Source organism: Adiantum capillus-veneris, chromosome 28, assembly GCF_014529385.1.
Source record: "Adiantum capillus-veneris isolate H3 chromosome 28, ASM1452938v2, whole genome shotgun sequence".
NCBI lineage: Eukaryota > Viridiplantae > Streptophyta > Polypodiopsida > Polypodiales > Pteridaceae > Adiantum > Adiantum capillus-veneris.
This window is the reverse complement of record NC_140958.1, coordinates 46242800-46255715: the sequence shown is the minus strand read 5'-3', so window position 1 is coordinate 46255715 and position 12916 is coordinate 46242800.

The following is a 12916-nucleotide window of genomic DNA, read 5'->3' as shown; positions in this document are numbered from 1 at the left end:
AGAAGGAATATGTAACGACTTAGGAAAGAAGAAAAAGCTCAAAGCTTGCTAGAGATTATGAGGGAAAGATCAGAGAGCAAACTGGTTTGACATCAAAGAGACCAGTTGAAGAAAAAGCACAAAGAGAGGAGGCAAAAAGGACTAAGATCCAAGAGCACCATGAAGAGAGTTCCTCCTCCAAGGAATTAAGGACCAAAAGAAGACTTGATCGTCAACAGAATACCACTACTATAGATGAGGAATCTCTTGACAAATCACAGGAAGACAACGTGATCGAGATGATGGAAAGGATCTACCAACAAGAGAAGCAGGCAAAGCAAGAGAAAGGACAACAATAAGAAACACATATTGAAGAAATCAAAATACCAAGTCCAGTACATAGCTCCTTGATCCACATGGAATACGAGGCCTTTGAAGCAAAAATACATCTTGAGAAAACAAGCTAGTGCATGGAGGAAATTAAGAGGAATGAGATCACAACCTCACAACTCACAATGAGGAGATGGCTAAGAAGTTAATCAAGGACCTAAGGCCACCGGATACAGTCTGGAGGAGGCCCATGCTGCGGCGGAATTGCCAATGTCATTCATAAAAGAGCCCAGCCATGAGCCAAAAACACAAGGACAGCCCGTAGATCCAAATGATCAGTCAAAGGACTTGCCAAAAACGCAAGAAAACCCCATGACGGCTAATCAAGAACAAAAAGATGATATAGAACATGTACCGAGAGAAATAGACCATCTTGAAGGCTTGATAAGAATGCAAGAAAACCTCAGGATGATTGGTGTACCTCTCTCGTCAGAATCACCAGATCAACAAATCTTATCAGCATTGTCAAAAATACAAGAAATGTGGAGGATATATCAGAAGGTGGGATTAAAATCCTTGCCCAGGCAGTCTCAAAAAGATGCTCCACACAAGGAAAAATCAGAACAAAGATCTACAATGCCTTCTGAACTGGCTATCACACTTACTAAAATAGAGGATATCAAAGAAACCAACTCAAGCAGCCACAAAAAAGGCTACAACAGAAGCGGCCCAAGGACCAACCATTCAAGAACCAATGTCAAATTTGGTGAGGGAAGCTATTATATGAAGGTTAGCTGAGGAGATGAACATAGAGATTACGAAGATAACACTCAAGTACGAACAAGAGCAACAAAATAATGTAGACCTAAGTCTAACAATGGTAAGTATCAAGCAGGAGATGAACAAGACAAAGGCTGAGAACAAGGAATTGAACACAACCAACACCACCCTAGTGGAGGATCTACAACGGAGAGATGCTTAAATAGAGCACATTAGTGGAGAGCTTACAAAGTAGAGACAACTCTATGAGAAAGAAGTAATGGCCAGGCAGGTGCAAGAAAGCATAGTCCAAAGTAGCAAGTTGGACTTAGAACAAAAAGAAAAGAAGTATCAACATGCTCATCAAAGTGCCAAAGAGTCAGCCACACTCGCTCAAAAGCAAAGGGTGTCTATTGAGGTACTCAACGACCGGATAGCTAATCAAAATCGATAGCTGCAGGCATTCATTGAGGACCCCATGCTTATTCCTGCAAGTAACTTTAAACAAATGACGCATATAAGAAGCAAATTGCTGACTTGCAGGCCCTCAAAGTTTTGCAACAGACAACAAGGACAAATTTAGAAGAGGCACTTCAAAATAAAAGCAAAGCCATGACAGATGAAGGTTATAATAAAGATGACATTATCAGAATGCTCATGAAGGAGGTAAAGGAGTTGAGAACTTAGCTCTCAAAGATAGAAAAAATTCAGAACCTCCTCCTAGAGAGCAAGGACCCTTAGAGATAGAATCCAATGCAAGTGTTGTTTACCCTTGTCAATCGTGTTTGCCGTTGCTGGCTTTGTTCTTGTTACTTTAGTTAATGGAACTATTTGACTCTCGTTTACATTCCAAATTCGCACCAGATCGAACTTTCAATCGATTTGAACATTGCACTTCCTTTGCCATGGTTATCCTAGCAATAATTGGTGTTGATCTTGTTGATCTTCTACCACATAAAAGCAGTGTGGGTAAACATATTGATTGATTTGAAAAAATAAGGTTACCCACCCTAGTGTTTTGATTTGATGGTCAATATAGCTATGTAGTTCTTGTTGTGTGGTTTGAAGTTTTGCTCCTTGACCAAGCTATGTATATAAGCTGAGGGAAATGAAATTTCCTTGGGCTCATGTATCGTGTAGAGTGGTGGTTTCTACTTGATTGTTGCCGATCTTGACCTTGATCACTGGTTCCATCCTATCTTCTTTGAATTCATTTATGGAAATAGCATTGATCTGCAATTGTCTCCCATGTTGTTGATGGTGTCGTAGGAGCCTTCATTTAGCCATTCCTTCCTTAACCTTTGCTTGTGCTTCTTCAACAATCGGTTTCTTTTCTTTTGCTTGTTGTTTTTCTATATGAATTTTTTGTAGCATTTCTTTGGTTAGTGGCTTGAGCCTGCATCCACTTATCCAGTTAGGAATTTCTTCTCCTTCTAATGTCACAAGCTTGATGGCCCCACTTGGTGATAGATCTTGGATCACAATGGGTTCCATCCTTCGTCTTTTGAGTTTCTAGCATTTTTTTCAGGGTAAACACCAATACGTAGTCCTCTATTTTGAGCTCTGTTGACCGCACATGCTTATCAAAGAACTCTTTTTGTTTCCTTTCCTTAGCCTAGATAGATGCCATCTCTTGAAGACATAGCTCGTCTAGCTTCTCTAAATCGTCTAATCTTGACGACAACTCATGACTTATCCACTCTAATTGTTTAGCTACTCTCAAGGTTGGGATCAAGAATTTGATGGGCAGTATGACATTAAGACCAAACACCATATTATAATGTGTTGTTCAAATGGATGTGTTATAGGCCACTCTGTATGCCCATAAAGAAAAATGTAACTTTTGGTCCCAATCCGTTCGTGAATCTATCACAATTTTTGTCAATACTGTACAAAGTTTTTAATTAGTAGCCTCGGCCTCTGACCATTGGCTTGTGGGTGATATGGGGCGGACTTCTTATGAATAATCATGAATTCCTCGAGAATATTTTCAATAACTTTGTTTATGAAATGTGTGCCTCTATCACTGACAATTTCTATGGATAATCCATATCTTGCAAAGACATTGTCATGTAGATACTGTGCAGTGGTTCTGGCATCTGCTTTTTGTGTGGCTTTTGCTTCAGCCTATTTTGTGAGATAGTCAGTGCAACAATAATATATTGGGCATGAGATCTGTAAGTTGGTGGTGAAATTGGTCCCACACTAAATCTAATTTCCACTTAGCAAATGCCCTTGCTCCCATCATTGGCCGTAATGGCATCTCGTCTCTTTTTATAGGTGCTTTGGTATGATGACAATCTTCACACCGTTTAACATATTCTTCCACATCCATGTGCAATGTTGGCCACCATAATCCAGTAGTTAAGACAATTCTAGTTGTCTTCTCTTTGGAGAAATGGCCTTCATTAATTCCCCCGTATGCGTGCTCTAGGATAGGCAAATATTCATTTTCTTTTGCACATATTCTGAGCCGGTTGTCCTTCCCTCTTTTGTAAAGTTGATTTTCAATTAAGGTGAAGTCTCTGTTACCATATACATGTGGTAGTGATGTGTGTGGACACACTTAGGACCGCCGGGGCACTTTTTTCCTCACTAGGAAGTTTTTCCCTGGTGCATTGTATATACGCCCATCACTCTAGGGCTATCTATCTTTCCATTGCACACTAAGTAATACACTCTCTGTTGTGTGCCTTGAGCTTCCTTCATCTTCTCCAAGCTGTGTGTGTTTTTTTGCAACCTTAATTCCAACAATTGGTATCAAAGCAGGTTGCATCCTCTCGGGCTTAGTCGCCATCAGCTCCAGCACACGCCTGCTCACTTTCTCCGATTTTGGTGAGCTTTGGCAAGTGTCAACACATCAAAAAATATAGGCCTCCGTTTCCACTATAGGCAGTAATGCGTAGGCTAATTTGTCCTTTCGTGTAGAATTTCTGTCAGTGTTGTTTTCTGCATAACATGCCCCTTACAGCTTCTACAGTTTGTGCTATATTGCATGTGTTGTTGCCGCTTTGTTTCTCCTCTTTTTGGGCAATTTTCACATCAGGTGCATGCATGGATGTGTTCAAGATGTTTGTTGCTGAGGACAGATTGGATGGGGACAATTACCCTATGTGGACTTACATGATGCAACATGTCCTTGTGTCAAAGGACGTTTAGAACATTGTACCTAAAGTCACGATTTTTTTCTCCGAACTAACTCTCACCTTCCTACCCATTGCACATATGCCTAGTCTCTTTGGACTAGCACTACGTGCCAACAAGGAGGTGGTCACATCTGTGAGATAGTGCGATTGCGTACAACGCACCAAAACTCTGTAAAAGATGGATCATGCTCACATAAGCCACACAATGTTCCAAGAACTCATTCTTGAAGGCTGTGAATCTTAATTCATTAATTTATGGCATGCAACTAAGTGCATCCGCCACTGCATTGTATTTACCTCTCATATAATGTATTTGAATGCAAACTCCTATAGGATCTCTACCCACTGAGATTTTATTTCCTTCAATTCATTTTGACTTGAAAGCCATTTTTGACTTTCATGGTCCATCCGAACCTCAAAAGTGGCACCATATAAAAAGTGTCTCCACTTTTTAAGTGCACATACTATAGCTAATAACTCTCGCTCATAGATCGAGTAGTTACGTTGGGCATGATCTAACCTTTTACTTTCAAATGCAATAGGGTGTCCCCTTTGCATAAGTGCGGCTCCACCAACGACCTCATTACCTGTGTTTGTCTCCAAGACAAATGGCTCATTCTGATCAACTACAGTCAATATAGATATAGGTGTTATGGCCACCTTAAGATTTTCAAAGATTTTGTGTTGGAGATCCCTCAACTTATACATTTACCTTTTGACCTCACACATTGTCGGTAGAACCCCGATATAGCAAAAAATTTGCAATTCTTTGAGATTTCTTGCTGCTAGCCACCTAAGAATAGCCTCCAGTTTCTCGAATTCCATCCACATTCCCTCTGCAAATATAATGTGACCAAGATAATGAATCTCAATCTCAAAGAAATCACATTTCCTCCCCTTCGTAAATTGTTTATGTTTTCTCAATAATTTGAACACTAGACATGATGAATGTTCTTTTTGAGGTTTATTAAAGACAAGTATATCATCTAGGAAAACTACTATGAATTTTCATAAGCACATACGTAAAATAATATCCATAAGCATCATAAATGTTGTTGGTGCATTGGGTAGCCCAAATGGAATAACCAAGAACTCAAAATATCCGAAACGGATCCTTAATGTCTTTGCAACATCTTCTAGTCTAATTCTAACCCGATGATAACCAAATCTCAGGTCTATCTTTGAAAATCAATTTGACCCAAAGAAACGATCTAACAACTCATCCATACACGACATCGGGTACTTGTTCTTAAGTGTTATTGATTAGGATCCCTATAATCCATGCACATCTGCATCCTAGATCAATTCTTCTTCTTAATCAAAAGGATAGGCAATGCCCACAAACTAGAACTAGGCCTAAGAAAGTCTTTGTTCAAGTATTTTGTTAATTGTTTTTCCACTTCTTGTGCCTTGGAGTGGCTTAATCTATAAGTAGGTTTACTTATAGTTTTTATACCTGGCATAACATTGATGTTGTGGTCTACTTTTCAAGATGGCAGGAAGCCATCTAGTAAATCACCAAGAAATACATCTCGAAACTCCTCTAATAAATTTATTAAAGCATCTACGTACTTCTTCTTAAGTGTGTCTTTTGCCTTGGATTTTTTTGTTTTAGAATCGCATGCATGCCAAACAGGATTCTCAAATAGTGGGTCTTGTCCAAGCCCATCCTTTTTGTTGTGCTTATCTACACAAACATTACTTACAGATTTACTCCCAATTCTCAAAAGGTGGGTCTTGTCTAACCATCTATTTTATTGTGCTTGTCTACGCAAACATTACATACAATTTTACTCTACAAAAACATTCTTATTACTTTCATTTTTGACAATAGAATTTGACTCCATGGAAGAAATGAGAGGGGTCGAGGGGCACTACGGTCTCTTTGTATGGTGATGACCCTACCACCATGCTCAAACTGTAGCGTGTTGTGAAAATAACTCCAAACTAAACTAGGAACCAGGCTATACAACCACTCCTTGCCTAAATACACGTCTCCTCTAGCCAAGTGCATGACCTGAAAGTCAACAACACCTCATAGTCCTACATGGCTAATGGAACTCCCAAGACTACGGTATTCCATACCATCTTATCATAACTGTTGTCCAACGCAACAATATACTCATGATCGCTCGCGGTCTCAATCAACCTTAACTTCTTAACTAATGAGTAGTTTGAGAAGTTATGGCTAGCTCCACCGTCTATGAAAATGAAAACAATGACTCTATGGCCACCTATGATGCCTTACATGCACACCATACCATTTAGTTCAATGACCACCTTGACTCCCCTGGTCCGTCCTCTCCCCATGTCTCTCACTAATACGAAACCCTTTTCTTTTAAACCTTGACCCCTTTTTCTTTTTTTTTTTCCCAACCCTACCAGCCCTATCTCTCATGCACCATGTTGCTTATAGTCATCATAAATTTGTGCATATTTGATTGCCTTGGATAAGTCTTTTGATTCAACTTTTGTGCAACACGTGTAGAAATAAAATCATGTGTGCTTTCATCATCATGTAATAACTTAAAATCATCATCACCAATCTTAACTTATATACGTAAGAGACTATGTAGTTGAAAAGTAGGAGTACCTATGTGATATTGGTAGTTTGAGTGACCTTGAGGTTCTTTATTGCTATCATCAAAAGTGTTGGCAATGTCGACATCCATCTCCATGTTGTGCACTTGATGGTCATTATCAAAGTTAATTCCCTCAATAAAGTGTGGGGAAGGTGCTGACTTGCTTTCACAATGTTTGTTAGCTATATATCCCATCTTGTGACAAGTGTAGCAAAGAACAATCTTCAAGTTTTCCTTCACTTTTGTTGCCATTATTGTAGTAGTTGTGACTATGTGGAGCCTTGTTCTATGACTTCAAGAAATAAATAGATGGAGGTTTAAAAGCATTACTTGAACCATTGTTATTTACCTTCCTTTTTCCAAAACCATTTTGGTTGGAATTTCTTGATTGTGGTTGACATTGATTGTAATGTTACATCACTGTTGTCCAATGGTGCCATTGGTCCTTGGTTGAAGAGTAGTAGTATTTGTATGTTACGGTGGTAAAAGAGAAGGATAACTCTTTTTGATTGGTGGCCCTTTTGGAATTGGATATGTACCTTTCTAGCTTGAATATCATGAGCTAAAGAAATAGCTCTTTTCAATGTATGCGGATGAAATTTGTTGACCTAAGCACACAAATTATACTCCAAGATGGCAATATATTTGTGTTTGAACGTAGAGCAAGAAGCTTTTTCTATATTTTGAAGACCTAGTAGAATTTGCCAAAATTGGTCTGTGTACTATGTGATAATTTTCCATGTTCCAGATTGAAGAGTATCCCATGGATGTTTAGCTTTCTCTTTGTATTGAGAAGGGAGAAATTATTTCATTATCATTATTTGAAATTTCTTCCAAGTTCATGATCATCATACAAGTCACATTCCACTAAAGAGAGGTATGTTTTGTCATGTAGTTTGTTGCACACTTGATTTTATATCGTTTGCTAAACTTTTCTCCTTGAAAGTATTCATCCAAGGATTATAACCAACGAGAAGCATACATTCATCCTTTTTCATCATACTTCATAAAAGTAAATGCCTTTTCAGAGATCTTGTTTTGCTTTGTCTTAACTTGGGCATCCAAAGTATGTTGAATCACTTTGATAAGCCGCTTGTCTTTATTGTCATCTTCATGATTATGCTTGTAAAAACTCTAATTTTGCATCTTCTCAAGATTTTGATAAAGTAGATTACGTATAGTTTCTTCCTTTTTAAGCCCTTCAAAAAAAGCATCAATGTTTTGATCCATAACAAAAGAATCTTGGGTGGTCATAGTTGGTTAACTCAAGCAAAAAAAAAAAGTAAAAATATATGCAAGAGCTAAATGAAAAATGAAAAAATAACATAAGAAAATGAATAAGATGATATCTGTGTATGTTGAACGAGCCAATAAAATTCCAAGAAGACATCCAATGAACATGCAAAGCCTTTGAACAATCCAAACAGTAAATAAAAGTAGTTGAGAGAGTATCTTCTTGTTTTTTTGATGATTGCAGGCACTTTGATTGATGTTAAAATTGATTTTCAACACTTTGTGATTGCCCCTTGAGAGTGTAAGCGATGCATGAATTGCCTTTGTTTCTTTTCTTCAATTGCTTGCATTGTTGTGATTGAATCTATTGAGATGAGGAAATTTTTTATTCTTACATCTTTAGCAAAGAGAGAGGAGCCTTTCAAATGCGATATTTTTGAGACTTTTCATAACAAAATTTAGCTTCTACACAGTGTCTGGAGCATTTTCAATAAAACAATTGATTGAATAGTCACAAAATATATAGAGAACAACATAAACAAGAATCAAAACATAAGACACCATACTGGGTACCAACCATCACCCTCGATCAATATGATTGAGTTTTTCATTCCAACTCTTTATTTATCTCATGGAGCATGAATTACAATAAGATAAATATATGAAAGATAAGAGAGCATGAGCTACATAATCAAGAGAGTATATGCCATGACTAAGATAAAAAATTCACTATAAAAGAGAGCGAAAGTGTATCTTTTGCAACTTTTCTCTATAGCACAAATCATCTTCTTGACCCTCCACAAGGAAGACAAGGGCTCCAAAAGTATCCTAACCAAGCGACTTGGTATTTTACCCCACTTCAAGAGCACTTGTCTCTTCCTTAATGGAGGGTCAACAAGATGATTCTTGCCAAAAAAAAGTGCAATGCATGCAAAGATGCGATTTTGAGATTCTCTTTCTCTCTTCATCCTTGCATGCATGCATCCAAAACAGAAGTGGTTGCTTCTCACTTAAACTCTCAAAATTGTATATAAAGTAGAGTTCTATTTATGTTGCTTCTTTTGAATGGGTTTTGAGAATAAAACATTAGGAAAATTGATAAAATGGCCAAAAGTAGTAGGAGTAGTAAGGTTTTATCTCTCTCATTAATTGAGATCATAGCTACACCTTCCAAGTATGGAACATTCACCTCCCTTTTATAAATCTTTGATGCAGTTTTGTTGAAGTAGGGGATTCATGTAGAGATGGGAATGTATTGTGGTTTGATCATGCCTTATGGTTTATGCTACATAATATTTTCTTTGCACACTCTATGAAGAGATCCACTCTGAAATTTCTAAAGTGGATTGCTACACAAGGATAAGGAGAAATAAAGGACCTACTCATTCATTTATTATACAAAGACAAGTTTAGAGTTTATGTCAAACATGTTCCTTATACCGATATTTTCTGCCTAGCTCTCCCATTGGAGAACTAGAAGCCTCCTTGTAGAAGGTTGTCTTTCCTATCTCAAAAAAAAAGTTCATACTCCACAACTAAATGAAGAATGGAACATGGTAGAGATTGTAGAAAATCCAAGGCACAAAAAATGTAGATACCTAAACCATAGATAGTAAAGCCAAGAGGACCCCTCTTGCTTCACCCTTAGATTCCTCTACTAGCTGCTCTACGATCAATCATATTCCTAGCATGCAAAATTGAACTCCTCCTTCTTACTAACTTAAAAACAAATTCTTCTACATCTCTACCTATCTCACGTACCAAGCATGTTCTCACCCCTAGATGTAAACAATGTTAAAAGTTTATTATCTTTTTGTTTATAGGAGGAAGTGCTGAGAAATGAAGTTGGTAGGAGATTTCTATTCTCCTCACCAAATATTAGGACCACCTTATTTTACCCTTTGACCTACAAAAATGTTATGTTGTGGATGTGAACTCGATGCATCTATTTTCTGGACAATTCCTTTTGGGCTTGATATCCTTTCTAACACTATTAGGGGTAATTTATCCTTTGGATGGTCTTTTTTAGAAATTGTCAAATTGAAGTGATGTAATTGGAAGTTTTTCTATTTAAATTAGAGCATCTAAGTGCTTATGTGTTTTCAATTCTTTTGTGTTTGATCCATATATCAATCATGTTCTTCTTTATGATCTTACATCTTTATTTGAGGAAAGAAAAATCAAAACTATACTATCTAAGGATCTTAATCATGTTACCACTCAACCCTTCTATTTATAGATAACCACTGAAGAACTATGGCTCTACTTAAACAATTTGATTAGTGACAAGATCGTTAATCTCTCTAAGCACTTCAACTTAAAAGTCCTACTACAAGTTTTAACTATGGCTCTACTTAAACAATTTGATTAGTGACAAGATCGTTAATCTCTCTAAGCACTTCGACTTAAAAGTCCTACTAAAAGTTTTATTTTGGAGGTATTATGAGGTACATTTTACCTCAAAGGGCTCTAGTGAAGGATTTTACTTCATTGATAGAGGAGCTAGTGGTAGTCCATACCGACAAGAGCTACAAGGGTTTTTTGCATAGGATCTAGAGACTTGCTTTATAGAGATGCACCTATTTTAGGAGGAGGACTTCATGTATGCTTATTCGCACCATGAGGTTAAGGTAAAGACTAGTAGTAGTATTTACTTGGAAAATGAATCTAGCAAGGAGAACAAGGAGGAAAGAGATACACACTTACTGTACACATGCCTAGTAGAGGGAATTATGGGTACTCCAACCTAAGAGAGGCCTTTCTCATGGGAGCCTTCAATGGGTGTGGACACATAGCAGGTAATGCAAGTCCTTTATGATTTTGAGGAGTCTGAGATGCTACACCTTTTGGATGGGGTGGCAGTAAAGAGCACTTCAATAGACAGGATGCCCCCTCACCTCCAATAGGCACCACCTAGTTTGGTTAGGGTCATAGTACTACAACTTTGTTTACAACAAGATGTCTCAGTGGTCCAACTCAACAGAATTGACATGCATCCACCATTAGTCTCCAAGGGGGGCAACACAATGGACTACATAATTGGATCTAGAGAAGCCAACACTTGATCACCTCTCTCAACATCCCATCAATTCCCACTTTCCTCTCTTCTACATATATTAGCCATTAGTACCTTCCCCCACCATACACAAGAGTTTTTGCACCATTTGAGACTATTGGTATGATGATGAGTGTAGATAGCTTATATGACAAGAGGAGGATGAGGAAGATGACCGATTGGAAGACCAAAACACCTACGAGAAACTGAGCAACAATTAATATTAGGGGGTTATAAGGTATGAAAAAACTCAGCATACTTACCAAACATGATTTGCTTCACGATACGCCCTGAGTGGTCAGGTACGTCGGAATAATACTCAAAGAGATGTGTTGATATGATAGCAAGGCATGCAGGAAGAAGGCAGCTCCACATACCCTGAATGACAAGTTGGCGGGTCCTTTCCCGAGCGGAAAACTCCTGGGCCTTCCCTTTACCTGAGACCTTCTTATAGGTCTAGACAAACGGAATGCAAATAAATCTACCGAGGGTGATAAGGCCCTCTGGGACAGCTTGCCTTGTGCACCATTCAAAGTGTATGATATCCGGGTGACCCACAACCCAGTGTCACACTTGGTTATCCACGTCAGCAAGATGATCTTCTAGCGGTCCACATCAGTAAGGAAGGCGGACCCGCCCTTCTTACTTTTACTGGCCTCTTTAAGGACAACAAGAATTTGATGAACATCATTGATAGTGGCTTGGTCCATAACATACTTAAAGGCATCGAGTAACCCAAAGAGTTGGGCTAGTGACTGAAAGAAAGAAACCATTCGAGAGATCCCTCCATTAATAGATTGAACAATACGACCAAGATAGGTTTGGGGATGATGAACCCCCGTGATTTTCGATGGCGCTCAGCGTGGGTTGTTTTGGATGAGGTACGAATAGAAGAGAAAGGCAATAGCAAGGAAAGAAGGTGGCGTCGTGTTTGTTTGTTTTAGGCCCATACAAAAGGTGAATATAAGGTTGTTAAAGAGAGAAGGGGGGAGGGGGAGGGGGTTGATAGTGTTGATCGTGTCGATAGCTTTAAGCATTTCAAGAGTTTTTTTTTTAGTTTTTTTTTTTTTTGGGGGGGGGGGGGGGGGGGGGGGGGGGGTTGGGTCAAGCTTTGCATTCCAACGGGATTTGACAGCATTAAAAGAAAAAACTCATGGGAGGCGAGTATACAAGAGTTAAGCAACCCGTTGTGGTATAGGCTATGTGGGTTTTCCAACAGAGACTCCTCTTCTGGCCTCCCATAGTAAAACTTTGTCTGGGAGGGAAGATAGACCAGGCTCTTGGAGGCCACCTTATCATGAAAAAGGGCGAGTTCTCAAAGGATTGGGTGTCCCAATACCTTCCTCTTGAATTCAATGAGGTTAGTGGATGGGGGACGTTTGGTGTGCCTCAATCCTTGATGAAATAGCACCCATCTGACTAGTCAAGCTGGCCCCATTGAGGCCAGAGTAAAGGGTCCGTTTCAGGAGGGGCTTGGGACACTCGTCTCCCCACTTGTCCATAACAATAAGGTTAGTGGATGGGGATGTTTGCTGTGCCTCAATGCTCGATGAAATAGCACCCATCTGACTAGTCAAGCTGGCCCCTTTTAGGCCAAAGTAAAGGGTCTGTTTCAAGAGGGGCTTGGGACACTCGTCTCCCCACTTGTCCATAACAAAGGGCTAGAAGGACCTGGACTAGTAGGCCTCCCATGTATTGGGTGCCTTAGTCTGGCCCATCAGGCTAGCATAGATGCTGGTGTGGCACATCACCATGTCAACCTCATCCAAGGTAAGTTCACCGGGGAGAACAAGCTAATAGATCACCCGTTGAATGACCCTCTTAAGATCGTG